At 33.2% G+C, this 14019-nt stretch overlaps 1 protein-coding gene across 1 annotated transcript in view; it reads right to left on the bottom strand.

The window, feature by feature from the left end:
- Window positions 1-14019, bottom strand: part of COQ2 (coenzyme Q2, polyprenyltransferase) — a 170155-nt gene that overhangs the window by 141906 nt on the left and 14230 nt on the right. The gene's annotated exons all lie outside the window — the stretch shown is intronic.

Below are 14019 nucleotides of genomic sequence, written 5' to 3'. Positions count from 1 at the left end.
ACAATCCGATACCCAGGACAATGAAGTTGGGGACTGGGGTAAAAGTCTGGAGAGGGAGGGGAGGGATGGGATTGGGCTGCCACTCTGGGATAGCCTGTACAGCTGGGGAGTCAGGGGCCTGGTGAGTTGGGGGCTGGGCAAGTGGGGGAGCTGTACGGGCGGCAATACGGGGAAAGCAGCGAGGGGGTGCAAAGTGGCGTTTTTTGGGAGGGACAGGAGGAATGGGAAGGGCCGGGAGTGGTTTGGGGCTGGGGAGGGGCTTGTGACTGGGGAGGGGCTTGTGACTGGGGAAAGGCTTGTGACTGGGGAGGGGCTTGTGACTGGGGAGGGGCTTCTGACTGGGGAGGGGCAGGAGGCTGATGCCCAGAAGTGGAAGGTCGATCTGAAATATAAAAAATATATATATATATGATATCAATAAATATTATTATCTTGAAAGAAATAAAGATTATACATTAGTTAAAGTCTTGATTCTTGTTCTCATAAAATATTGATACAAAGTCACAATAATGACTATGTTTTAAGTTATTGATTGATTGGAATCAAATATAATTACTTAGAAGATTTAATAGATCCTTTAAACTCTGAATGTTCACTGTTATTTTTCATGTAACATTTCATAAATAGATTACAAATCATATTTATCAAAGGCAACATTATGTGCTAATATTTATGAATTGATAATATATGTATCTTTTGTAGAATTTTTCGGTATGCATGTATGCATTGGAGATTTAAATTTAATAGAGTTTAAACCATGTAAACACTGATTTACATATATATTTTGGTGATTACCTTTGGAATCTTTAATGCTCTCATTTTAAGCTTGATGCTTCAATCAATTACTCTTCAGAATATATACACAGTAGATACTACCATTTATATTATTGATTAATAATATAATCTCTATCTGATTCAAATTTCAGATTAATGTTGTGAATCTCTCTTTTACATTAGGATTAAATGTATGTCATCCCAATATTAATAGACACATTCATCAATGCATGCTTTAATTTTGGGGAATATTAATGTTTGTTGGATTGAAATGGACAGTCTACACACAAATATATTTTAAATATAATAAATATAATAAATATATTTGCATCTCATACATCATGAAATTAAAACAAGGATTTTAAACATTATTATGTTTACAATTTATAAACAATGATGACATAAGGATATGGTCTGCATCTAGGCACTCAGATGAATAGCAATGACTGTCTGGACAATCAGAAGATGATTATTGTGGTTTTGCATGGAATATGCATGTGACATCATGATGTCATTAATGACAAATCATACATACATTTTTGAAAAATAAAAACATATGTTCATGCTGCATGATATAGAAAGGGGGGCAGTAGTGTATTGGAAGAATAATGGAATAATATATTTTAAAGTGCCAAAGCTGTAGACTTTCTTTTTCTTCAAGAGAATGATTTTTAAACAATAATACATGCTCGATACATGTTAAGATATATTTGACATACCATCAGACTCCAAGGGAACCACTTCCTCCTCCATCTCACATGTTAGATCAATCTCTGTAAAACATAATATGTTGTGTACCCGTTAAAATCCTATATTCTAACATATGTTACTGTTGCTCAAGGACATTTTATTGTCTGTATTTTTAAAATATTCTTAAAAGCTGAGTGCATGGAACATTTAAGAGTTCTCATGTGTGTATCACTTGATGATTGTTGTCTAAATTTATACTAAAAAAAACATATGCTAGCCATGTTCTGAAGCACAAAGGTGTAGACTAAGAAGCTTTGAGATCTTAATCTTAACAAATAAAATATATATATATAATCAGAGGAGTAAATTATATGTTTTATTCAAATGGAATGCTTCATCAGAATCATGATCATAATATTTATTAAAAATACACTTTCAATGACATATGAATGAGTCAATGGACTTACCAGAATCCTGCAAAGGCAGGTCACCATTGCTGCTGGATCCCTCTATGCTCGCCACAACAACTACATCTATTAATGATATTAAAATATATTAGTGAATACAGTTTGGACATCACTAAATCACATTGGTCGAGAATCTAACAAATAATGTACTTAGAAATATCAAGAATAGAGCACTAATATGAACCATAAATTTATGAGTTAATCAAGGTGATTGTAAAGAAAATGATGTCTTTCGCATATGTTTGATTTCTTACTATATTAGACAGCCAATTCGTCACATATGATTCTATGGCATGTATAAATATAAGTATTGACCCATGTTTTGAAAATAATACACACACACAACACTTGGAATAACAACTGGTGACAAATCGAACCTAAGCCATGTGGCACATAGATCCATTTGTGCAATATACAGTAATCTGTTTTAGGACACAACACATATTTATCACAATGCAAAACAGAAGATATTTGTAAAAATATGTCATCATGGTGCTGTTAGCGTATGCTTATATATATAAAGGAAGCCCAAGAGTGAATATGTGATATAGATATCAATATTGTTTCATCCAAACAGTGTAAAGATTAATGAAGATATTTATTATTAAAGGGACACTGAACCCAAATATTTAATTTTGTGATTCAGATAGAGCATGCATTTTTAAGCATATTTCTAATTTACTACTATTATCAATTTGTCCGCATTCTCTTGCTTTCTTTCTTTGAAAAATAAGGCAACTAATCCATATTTTCTTTCAGAATCATGAAAAGCACTTGTTTATTGGTCGGTGAATGTATCCACCAATGAGCAAGAACAACCCAGGTTGTTCGCCAAAAATGGACCGGCATCTAAACTTACATTCTTGCATTTCAAATAAAGATACCAAGAGAATGACGAAAATTTGATTATACGAGTAAATGAGAAAGTTTATTAATATTGAATGCTCTATCTGAATCACAAAAGAGAAATTTAGTGTTCAGTGTCCCTTTAATATTAAATATTAAAATATCTTTATTTGACAATGGCGCTGTTAATGAATTGTCTAGTCCATATGTTGATGTAATGAATGGGATGGAGCATGCAATTATAATCAAATATGTAATTTAAGGATATCATCAGGATTCTTTAATTATCCTTTGCTCTTAAAGGGACATGAAACTCAAAATGTGTAATTGTATTAATTTGCATGATTCAAATCCAGCCTGTAATTTTAAAAAACTTTCAAATATACTTTTTGTTTTCTAGTTTGTCTTTGAAAGTTTTATTAAGGAGCAACTATGCACTACTGTTATCTGAAGACATGTGTTGAACAAATGAAAATAGGCAATTTTGTGCATCAAACAATCAGCAGGTTACTCCCAGTAATGCATTGCTGATCCTGAGCCTACCTAGATATGATTTTCAACTAAGGATAACAATAGACTGAAGCAAGGTAGATAATAGAAGAAAATTATAAGGTTTTTGAAAATCACATGTGTCTAAATCATAAAAGTTAAATGTTGGTTTTCATGTCCCTTTAATGATAAGAATAAATTATCAAAGCATACGAGAAGTATATTTCTCTAATATGCACATATGTAAAAATGGGTTGATGTTGTCTAAATGTAGACAAAAAATTTAAAACACTACCCAGGGGCAGAATATAAAATGGGCATGACCATAAGATTACATTAAAATGAAGATATCAAGAATCGAAGGAATATCTCATAAATTGAGGTTTAAATAACAATGGAATCCCAACTCTGATTCATGATTCTTCTTTGAAAATAACAGGAAAATAGAATTAGAGTATCCCTAAAAATATAGATCAATGTGAATGGATTATGTAATGTTATGTCCAAGTTTGTAAGAGAAAGGTAAATTAAAATGAGACATACCACAAACACGAACACGGCTTGAGGTTCCAGCAACAACATCCATATCTGTAAAATATTCAATCACAATTGGATATCATTAATACAAATCAGGCCATGGACACGAACAATCAGATTTTTATACTCTAATTGACAAACTCAAATTATATTTGTATTCACGTGAGTTCATTGTTGACTAAATTAATGTATAAAGAGATCATGTATTGTTATTTTCTATTTTTTATGTTGTTGACTGTCGCTTTAAGTCATTTTGTGTCTTCTTGCAATGTCATCAATTGATAGAAATTGTTAAATTTTTATTTTGATCTTGCTAGTATAACTTTTATAATGTAGAATATTGTAAATAAGGATACTATATTCTTCACATATATACTAATTAACGTATACGTTTTAACAACATGTCTAAAGTTATGCCTCTGTTACAGCAAACACATATTCACGTGTGTGCGCAATTCTGTCTTTCGGGATCATTGCGCAATGATTCAAAGCGGAATTGCGCATCTGTGATTTGACCAACATGTCTAAAGTTATGCCACTGTTACAGCAAACACATGTTCACGTGTAAACAACTAGAAAAACTAATTGTATAAGGAATACAATAGGATTCACAGCAGAGATTGCCACAAATTTGGTATCATATAAACTCCAAATAGAAGATTCAGATAAGGATTATATCAAATATTTTTTTTTAAAAAGTTCCATGTCATTCATACCTTAATATCTTTATTAATATATCTAGGAACCAACATTCACACAAAAGTAGCGAAAAAAAGGTTTAAAAACACTTAAACCCCGTCTTATAATAATTAATATGCTGAGAGATCATGTAATTAACAAGTGCCTGCTGGCCAATATCTAAAGTAAACTAAGCCCTTACAATCCGAGGGCTGATTTAACTTTTAACTTATATTCTAAGCAGGCACCCAAAGAGAGCTATTATTTGAGAACACTATCAGTTAGACAAGGGTAAGCAAGTTAAAAACGGCAGACAGGAGAGACAGAGCTACTGTCAAACACATGTTGACGTGTGTGCGCAATTCTATCTTTCGTGATCATTGCGCAATGATTCAAAGCGGAATTGCGTATCCGTGATTCTGAATTGATTTGGATATATTAGTGTAATGAGTATCATTTCTAAAGACTTCAAATATATTTCAAATTGGGTATATTACGAGATTCAAATAGTATATTTGTTAATATTGAATGATAACAATTAATATTTAGAACTGTGGTAGATAGTCAATGTATGAAATGGCGGATGATAGGGATTTCACGGATGCGCAATTTCATTTTCGCTCTGTGACGCATATTCTGGAGAGCGCAAGAAACATCATTTCTATTTCATGTGTGATGAATCTAAATTCAGATATCTAAACATATGTAGCGTGTGTAGATCTATATAGGTTGAAAATATGACTATATACACATTGATTAAATATATACTCAAATATTAATATATCATATGAAGTCTGATATTTACCTGGTTCAGCCTCTCGACTTTCATCTCCCAGGCCACCGGACGGAGAAGCAGCTGCACTGGCCTCTGGGTCAGGACTTTCAGATCCAGCAGCTTGGAGGGAATAAGAAGAAACCAAGGATCTAAATCTGCGGGGGACCTGGAGATTGAGGAGGTCGCATAAAGACACCTCATAAGTTAGCAGGTACAGTTTCCATGGGGGTGGAACTTTCTTTCCATCCCTCCTACGGACTTTTACCCACTCCTTTATGAGGTCGACTTTCTTACTTAGACACAACCTCATATCCCAGAACCTCCGCATGATTTGATCCGGGGTCCTCTGGATACCACACACCAAATTAACATAATTGGTGATAGACCCCCAGAGGGCCTTCTTAATGCTCTGCTTCATCGACTTCTTCTTGTTCCCAAACAGCTGCGGATAGAAGTCCTCAACGGCGTTGACCAGTGCTGCACTCTCCAGCTTGGTGAACCTGGGAGACGTCATGCCTGCTAAGTTTTATTATATTATATTTTATATATATATATATATATATATATATATATATATATATATATATACTGTACGCCAGCAGGCATTAGAGAACGGACAAAAATGGCAACGTGTAATGGACTTTTATATGGTGAAGTAAACATGAGATGCACCATGGGACATAGTATCTGTACATTTGATTGGATAAAATATTGAAATTTTGTTATCATGTCTGTGAGACCATACTGACTCAAGTTATGTTTGTGTGATGAACTCTGATTGACCGTTCCGTAATGTTTCATATCTTAGTAACTCCCATACACATACCTCCGGGGGGTGCTGTTACTAAATTTTCATGTAGACTTATTTGTAATTCATGGGACTGTTATGCGGATATGTGTGATGCATATTTAATATACGTGATCCATTAAATATTAATTTTACATTTGATCTCTATTTGATTTTTATTAAATATAATCCAGTCACATTAGTAAATGTTTTACACATTTCGATGTTTAATATCGATCAGGTTATTTAATACAAATTATTTTTATTAATAAAAAGTAAACATTGTATGTATTTATTGTTTATTAAATAAATTTTGTGACTTATTGTGAAGTATTGACATTGCTCTATTAAATGTATTTACAATGCACATCGATTGTGTGCTAGTGCGTGGCATTAGACTAGAATTTTTAAAGATGCAAATCTTGTGTTGCAAGATACGTTTCCCACGCTATATTTCAGAAATGCGTAATTTCTAGTTATAATGGAAAGAACTTGGATAATATGTTTATAAATTTTAAAATACACGTTTGTTCATTATTAGTAAATAAACCTTGAGCTTGTATTTGTCTGAACTGCTCACATATGTTATTGTGCAATGGCATCTTTATTTTTAAAGGGACATTACACCCAAATATTTTCTTAAAATGATCCGGAGAGAGAATAAATTTTTATAATTTAAAATGTAACTCGATCGATTTAGATTATTCTGTAGATATCCTTTACAGAGGAAATTGCAATGCACATGGTTGAGCCAATCACACAAGGCATCTCTGTGCATCCACCAATCTTCAGCTACTGAGCATATCTAGATATGGTTGTAAAGGAAATAATATCAAAAGAATGAATTAAAATCAATTATATAATTACATTTTAATGTTTAAAATTATATTTTATTTAGGAATCCTGAAATAAACGCTTTTGAATTACCGTCCCTTTAATTAGCTAATATGCAATCTTGAACTTGATCTAAATACATCTGTCTAAACATTGTAAATATGCATTGTTGGCCACCCACAAATAAGTAGATATTTCCCAGTAATGCTTTGCTGATCATAAACCTAAGCATTTCCATTCCTCAAAATTTAGATAACATGAGAATAAAGCATATTTGTATTACCTTCTGTATTGTTTGCCCCACTGTGAATGAAATATCTTCCAATGGCTGTATTTATACAGCTTTACCTTAAATGGACATTAAGCTATGTTATTTCCTGATTTAGATGGATAATACAATGTTAAAACAACGTCAAATTTAGTTCTATTATCTCATTAGCTTTTCTAGCTTGATATTCTTTCCTGAAAATCATATCTAGATAGGCTCTGTTGCTGCTGATTGGTGGCTGCACATAGATGCCTTGTGTCATTGTCTAACCCATGTGCATTGCTATTTCTTTAACAAAGGATATCTAAAGACTGAATCTAATTAGATCATAGAAAGTAAATTTAAATGTTGTTTTAAAAGATTTGTATTATCTCTCTGAATCATAAAATTAAATTTTTGTTTGAATGTCCCTTTAAGGACAAAACCATTAGGAATATGTGGAGTTAACATTGCAGAAATAAACTAAACTAAAGGGGAATGGAAATACCTATAGATATGTGATATCTATCCAACAGGTAAAGAGTATAATTGCTATAAATTATCTTTTGATATATCTATAGTTAACTGACCCTTCAAATAACTCCACTAGAGCTAAAAAGTAATCAATATGGCATACAATAACTAGCTTGGTATAAATGTGAAATTAACTTACTTTTTATTTAAAGTTAATTTCTAACATATTACCTTAAAAATAATTAAAGCAGAATAACCGATATGTGTAAGAATGTTTTTGGATACCTAAGAAAGATTATAGAGATTAGAATGTAAATCTAACATTCAACTACACTGTCACTATAATGTAAGTTAAACACTTACATTTCTTAAAAGTGAAATGAACAAAGTTGTTCTGTATAATTTAGACTACATATCCTTGTCATAAACATTTTATGATTTTAACATCTATGAATCACACAATAAAAGCATAGATATATGTATTTAACTCCAACTTAAATTTTGTAAACTGTGTTGATATTTTTCATTCAATACATCAAACAAAATGAGTATATTTGATATCAGGCATGTGCTTGTAAAATAGATGACTTTAACAGTCATGGGACTAATATTTGATTTACATGTCAGAATATTAGATGGATATATGTCTTCTTATCTTACTGTGATAGAGATATGTCTCAAAGAATATGTATTTTAAAAAAATTAAATCGAAAAATATATAGTATGACAATAAATTTATTGACAAAAATAAAAAAAAGGAAATTCATCACAGATGAAACTCTGAAAAAGAAAGAAAAGAAATATTAAAAACATTAGTCATTTCGGTTATTTAATGAACACGTCTTAACATATTCATGAGGTAAATCCTCTTGTGTCTATGCTCTAACATGTATTTTTGTATTGATATTAAAAACAGGTTCATACTTGAAATCTATATTGATCCATAATTTGAAATTAATCCCATTATATTGTCTAATCAATAGTTGAATTACACATTAGCATTTAAAATTAGACAAAATAATGCATATCAATTTTTCAAAATATTTTTATATTGGATTGTATGAGGAACATAATTGAATGTCATATTTCATGTCCCTTCAAATAATATACCTCTAAATCAACTATAAAATGTATCCCTTTGTCTGATTGGTCAGAATCTGAGTCCTCTCTAGCACAAAGTAGGGGTAATGTATGTAAAATAAACATATTCTAATATAGGACATGTATATATTCCTAATTCTTTGAACCTTCTTCCTCCTATGATTCTTAAATAGCATGCATTGTGCAAACTAACTTGGATGTATGGTCTTTGAAAGGCAATGCTCTTCAAAATATCAGTTTATCTTCATTAGGTGTCCTATTCATCATTTTCAAAATAGAGGATTGTGAAATACCATCTAAATAATATAATAAATCTAAGTGTCTCCAATAGGATGCATCCACAGTCTTGTTCCATAGAATTGTTGCCACTTACCATGTCAACGTGTCTTTGTATGGTTTTCAAGGTCAGCACATTTGAAAGACAATGCCACAGACATGATCACATTGGTATTCTTCACTTTCAGTCTGGTATACTTCACTTTTAGTCTTGAATTCTTCACTTTCAGTCTGTAGATGAAGTCATCTCCCTAATGGCAGAACAAGTGTAAATCAAATCATGAATAGAAGTGTGTGACTTAGTTCTGCATCCCCACCATTTCTGAAACTATTTATATCACTAGCTTACTAAGCATGTGTAGCATCTTGTGTTATGTTCTATCAATCAAGTGTGAAGATGAGTTATACATTGTTCAGACCTAACCTCTGATGTATGACTTGGAATATGACTTGGAAGCATATAATATTGCTAGAGGATCCCTTTCTGAGTATCCAAAAATCTAGTAATGTGCAAACTAAATACTACATTTTAAAATGTATGCCATATGATGGCTGATTGTGCAAAATTCCCCCCACCCACAGTCCATACATTGTTTATACTTACCATGTGATGTTGTCTTTGAAAACCAGGTGGCATAGTCATTACAGGACCCAATGCCAGAATAATCTGATGTATAAATTACCTATAATAATAATAAATTATCTTTTTTTTAAATCATTTCCTGAAAAATCCTAACATGTTTGCACAATTCTCTACTTCTCATTTCCCTAAATTTCACACATATTTGCAATGCTCCTATATAACTTCTAGTATTTACCGTCTGAAGTGGCGGTTGATGATGTTTGCTCTGACATTGAGCCCCTTGTCCCGGAATGGGCCCTCTAGAACAGGGTCGTCCTCCTCATCTTGGAGGAGGTCTCGGGGCACCTGGATGGCCTGCAGCATCCCAGCCCGCTGAGCAATGTTATGCAGGACGCTGCAGGCTATAAGGATCTTCGCCACCTTACTAGGGCTGTATTGGAGGGCTCCTCCAGACCTGTCCAGGCATCTTAGTCTCATTTTGAGGAGCCCAAACATCCTCTCCACTACAGCCCTAGTCCGCTTGTGCGCCTGATTGTAGCGCTCCTGGGCCTCGTCCGTGGCGTTACGTAATGGCGCAATGAGCCAAGGCCGGCTCATGTAACCCGAATCACCTATAAATAATGAACATAAAATGACAAATTGAAAATATTGTTAAAATTATTATATTAAAATACAATTAATTTGTGTACACGAAAATCCCCTAACATAAACATTTTCAAAAAAACAATTATATGGTTAAATCGCATTCTCTATCTGCCCATTTCAGCTAAGACATGCTACCTATGCATATTTCGCATAAACCAGACATTTGCTAAAAGAGAAAGAAATGGTTAAATTGCATCCTAGAGACTAGGAATGGTACTGGCGCTAAAAGCTAGGGTTGGTGATCTATAAAAAAAAACAGGATTATTCTCAATTGTGTTAAGTTAAAAATAATTCATTTAATAATAATAGATAAATAAATATGAATAAATACAAACAGTAAAGATAGATATATTAAAAATCAGCTGTGAAGGATATAAATATACCCTGAGAGAGATGCTCCTACTATACAGTATTTTAAAAATGTCTGTGAGGGGTACACTATGCGCCTGCCTTGATAGACCTTGGCTTTGGAAATTGACTCCTAGTAGTCAATAGGTACTGGTCAGATAAAGTTTGGAAACCAAAGCGCCACAAAAAGGCTGGGTCTGAATGATTGCTAAATCAATAAAATTACACTTTATTTTAAAACATGCATGGATCCATGTTACAAACATACAATTAAAATATACATAAAAACAATTTAACAATAGATTAAAATCACATCCAGTGATCTCTTTCAAGTGTCTAATTGGACTGATTTAGACTGATGTACCAGTCCTTACTAATTAACATATACTTCCTAATAGGAGTTATGTTTGGCTGTTGCTGAGATTTGGGTGATCAGTGTTGATGCTTACTTACACTCTGCTAAGTTGTCAGAGATGTCTATTGTTAATGTTGTCTTGCTGAGTGCATGAACTATACAAATGAGATGACTCTGCAAATGAAAACTTTAATAGTGGCGAATGTGTTTTGAGTCAGTGTATACTTCCGTGTTGTGTTTCAATCTATAGTGCAAAATTGGAATAAAAAATTGGAATAAAATTGGAATAAAAATTAAAAATAAATTGAAATGAAACTCCTTTCAGGTGACCAAATTATTTCAACCTGTGAAAAAATAATAATAATTCCAAAAGTGTATGAGCTAAAAAAACTGGCTTTCACTCGAACAAAATAAACCAAATACAATATCAACACCAGCAGGGTTAAAACAAACAAACAAACAAACAAACGTGTGTAAAATGAAATATAAGGGCAGATAACCCAAGTCCGGAACCCAACACGGAAGTATACACTGACTCAACACACATTCGCCACTATTAAAGTTTTCATTTGCAGAGTCATCTCATTTGTATAGTTCATGCACTCAGCAAGCCAACATTAACAACAGACATCTCTGACAACTTAGCAGAGTGTAAGTAAGCATCAACACTGATCACCCAAATTTCAGCAACAGCCAAACATAACTCCTACTAGGAAGTATATGTTAATTAGTAAGGACTGGTACATCAGTCTAAATCGGTCCAATTAGACACTTGAAAGAGATCACTGGATGTGATTTTAATCTATTGTTAAATTGTTTTTATGTATATTTTAATTGTATTTTTGTAACATGGATCCATGCATGTTTTAAAATAAAGTGTAATTTTATTGATTTAGCAATCATTCAGACCCAGCCTCTTTGTGGCGCTTTGGTTTCCAAACTTTATCTATACAGTATTTTACACCTACCTCTAAAGATGAGCTCGTTGAAAGCAGATTACAAAAGAGTGGTGAATTATACAGTAGGTTAATATTATAAAACACAAGTAGTCTATTCCTTACAGAAATCGGGTGGACTAACTACATACAATAAACTGTATACTTAAAATGAATACGTAAAAAAATCTGGACGTCCAGTAAATAAATAATTAGCGCTAATTAGTCTTTATGTTCTAATATTTGAAAACAATTGTATGTACGTTGCTTATACGTTGCTATAGCAAATATACATATATAAGAAATAACTGGTAGAACTAATACTTTTAAAGGTATTTTGAGTCTGAAATAGGTAAAGGACAGCTGTTAGTTGTTGTTAAGTATGAAGTGGCTCTCATATGAGAGTGGTAACTTATAATTATTATCGGCCGGTTTAAAGAATCTCTATGTGAAGGTGGGTATCAGTTGGAACTCTCTGGTTCTTTTTATCGATGCGTGTTCCTGGAGCTGTGGTCCGGTATGGCTCAGTGGAGAGCTGCCTCCTCCTGTGGTCGTTCCAGCCCACATGTGTAGCCGACGTCACGACTTACGCTGTCAGCTATTGTTAGCGCTGGTCGATGGAGTAGCTGGTGTTCCAGTATTTGTTTCAGCCCACGTGTTGCGGCTGATGTAATCGCTTACGTCACCGGCTGTATTAGTATCTGTCAAAAAGTCCTTTTCAAGTATAATAGAGTTAGTTCTTAAGATCCAATATTCATTCAGGTGGGTTACTTTTTTCTCATATAGTATCCCCTGCGGTGTGCCTGAATGTTGCGGCTGTCCTATTGCTGATATCAGCACTGGTAGACCAGCTTCCTTCCTCCGCTTCAGAGGACAAAATATTTGGGCTTAAGCTGTAGGTGCTTCAGTCACTATTAATATGTGGTGGATAGGTAAACACTTTCAATGCGTTTCTCCCCTCACTTGGGGCTTTTTCAAGAAGTGTTTCCTGTTTGTGTAGGGCCTCTTATATACCCTTTCCTTAAACTGTTTTATTGGTCAGTAGTTTTTGTGGGTGTGTTTAGGTTCTGGTCTGTTTTAAGGTGGTGTATACCATTTGCCCATAGTAATACTCATAGTCCATAAAAAGTATATACATAATAATAAGACAATCTACATTGTAGCAGATAGATACATAAATACATAGTTCCATATTAGATAGTTTAGCCTCACTCATAATGCAGTTAGAGAGGTAAGATTGTAATAAACTGTCCCTCATTCATACATAAAGGGGGTAATGTCAAGTTCGGAGTTTAGTCCAAGGGGGTGCAGGGTCTTCATGCTATATATTAATTCAGCTTCTTTTTTTCAATAGCTTAGTTTCGAAATCCCCCCCCCCCTCCATTCTGGTCTTACTTTAACTATGCCCCAAAATGATAGATCCTTTAGTCTATTTTTATGAATTTCTCTAAAATGCCTGGATAGATGTGTGTCCATGTTGCCCTTTTCAATTATACATAGGTGTTATCTTATTCTTTCTCTTAGTGTCCTTGAGGTCTCTCATAAGTATTGTTTTTTTACAACTGCACTGTATCAAATATATTATCCATTTATCAGTACATCTTATTGTGTCTCTTATATGGAATGTTTCTCCTGTTTGAGTTGATGTGTATTGTTTAATTTTATTGCTATAGTTGCAGGACCTACAACAATGACATGGAAAAAACCCTTTTATTATATTTCCCAGTAGATCTTGTTCTTATAGCTGTGATTTGATTCTAAATTCACTCTGTGCTAGTATTGTCTTCAAATTTCTTGATTTTCTATAAATGAACTTGGGGTTTATAGATATTTTGTCTCCTATGATAGGGTCTTCCCTAATAAGATGCCAGTGTTTCCTGACGATTTTTTTCAATTCTCTTGTACTCTCCATTATAATTTGTGATAAATGGTACTGATATTTCATTTGTCTCATTTATTCCTAAGTCTGTTTTGTCTTTATATTTGAGCAATTGTTGTCTGTCTGTTCGTTTAATTTCTTCATAGTTATCTTCAATCAGTTTCTCTTCATAACCTTTATCCCAAAAAATTTTACTTAAAATGTTATCCTGTTCTTGATAATCTACTAAGTTTGAACAATTTTTTTCTTATTCTCAAGAATTGTGCTCGAGGAATATTATTTTTCCATCTGGAAAGGTG

The sequence above is a fragment of the Bombina bombina genome, chromosome 2 (genome assembly GCF_027579735.1).
Source record: "Bombina bombina isolate aBomBom1 chromosome 2, aBomBom1.pri, whole genome shotgun sequence".
Taxonomy (NCBI): domain Eukaryota; kingdom Metazoa; phylum Chordata; class Amphibia; order Anura; family Bombinatoridae; genus Bombina; species Bombina bombina.
This window is presented reverse-complemented; position numbering and strand designations above follow the sequence as displayed.